Source organism: Urocitellus parryii, chromosome 3 (assembly GCF_045843805.1).
Source record: "Urocitellus parryii isolate mUroPar1 chromosome 3, mUroPar1.hap1, whole genome shotgun sequence".
Lineage (NCBI taxonomy): Eukaryota > Metazoa > Chordata > Mammalia > Rodentia > Sciuridae > Urocitellus > Urocitellus parryii.
The window spans coordinates 44,540,134-44,541,789 of NC_135533.1; the positions used below are offsets into that span (position 1 = coordinate 44,540,134).

The 1,656-nt window shown below is 38.2% G+C and overlaps 1 pseudogene; it reads left to right on the plus strand.

The window, feature by feature from the left end:
• The first annotated feature begins 746 nt into the window (after positions 1-746).
• On the plus strand, positions 747-1,314 carry LOC113182699 (vesicle transport through interaction with t-SNAREs homolog 1B pseudogene; annotated as a pseudogene).
• Positions 1,315-1,656: the final 342 nt, after the last annotated feature.

A 1,656-nucleotide genomic window follows, 5' to 3' on the forward strand; every position in this document is an offset into this window, starting at 1 on the left:
CATGTCATGATTAGGTTAATAAAATAATAAACTTATTATATCTAATCATCACTTATATGGATGAAGAGTTTTGAATCCATTATGAGTACTGTGGTAGACAGAATAATCATCTCTCTCCCAACTCTCTTAAGATATCCACCTTTAATGTCCTGAAATTTACTTGCTTGACAAAGGTATTTTGTAGATGTGATATGTTAGAAATCTTGAAATGGGAAGGTTATCTAGCATTATCAAAGCAAGCCCAATATAATCACAAGGGTCCTTGTTAAATGATATAGGCAATTAGATTCAGTTTGAAAGAGATTTGGGAATGCTGTGTTTAGCTTTGAAAATGGAGGAAGGAACCATAAACCAAAGAATGCAGGTGGTTTTCAAAAGCTGGAAAAGCAAGAGAACTTATTCTCCCTTAGAGTCTACAGATGGAACACAGCTTCATCAATAGCCTCAAGAGCTATAAGACATATTTACATTTTACTAAGTCATTAACTTAATGGTAATTTGTCAAAAGAACAACAAGAGGCAGTGGTGGCAGCTTCAAGTCTAGGCAGCTGTTTCCTGGGCTAAGTGCAGGCCCAGTGCCCATAGTCTTCAGTGACCACTGCTCTACTTTGACTTGTACGTTGATCACCTCTGCTGTCTCCTTGGAACATTCTGAGAATCTACCCAAGCTCTCTGTAACCATAATGAAAACCAATGAGGGACCCTGGAGCAACTGCTCAGGTTGAGTCAAGACCATAGAGAAGAAGCTTAACAGAGATTTTGATTAAAAAGTACCAGAAAGCAAATGAAGTACTGACAGAAATGGAGGAAGAGCTGCAGTATTCACCCCTATCTTTCTGTAATCCCATGGTGTTCAATCTGCAAAACTAACAGAAGGACCTTGGCAAATTGCATCAAGAGATGAGATGCACACCTCTGACTGCCACACCTGGAGACAAAGGAGATGTGAAGTATTAGCACATACAACTTAGAGAATGAGCACAGGAATCTGTTATCATCACAAATGACATTGATTCTGCAAGGTACAGACAGCCTAAGGAATGAGCATTCTTATTGGATTGCCACAAAAACTAATCAGATTGGCTCAGGAATCATAGAAGAGCTCGGAGAACAAGGAGGCTGGTTGGAATACACCAAGAACAGACTAAGAAGCACAAGTAAAAACTTGAGCAAAAGTAGAAAGATTCTCTATCCAATGTCCAGAAAGTAACAATCAACCAGCTGCTTCTTTCCATTATCATCTTATTTGAGCTAGCCATCCTGGGAGACCTGGGTTATTCACAAATTCTTTTGCAAACATTGAAGTCACTATAGCAAAAGGTTTATGGACCAGAACCTTGATACTGTAAATCAATGTTATTAGGTCATGCCATGATAATGTTGCTGCTGTGGGCTAATGGTTCAAGCATTGGCTGTATAGCCAGACTGGGAGGAGGAAGGTTAGCCAGAAAGACAACATAAATGTGAAGGTACAGTAACAAGACCAGTATGATGTACCAAGGTAATAAATGCTGTTAGTGACTTCTTCCAATTTACATAGTACTATAACATAATAATCTTACTTCATGAACCACATGCACCAAAATATATTTATGGTAATATTACTGGTTATCAAAATGGAGATAAGAAACTACAATTGTAAAAATGTGTAGATGT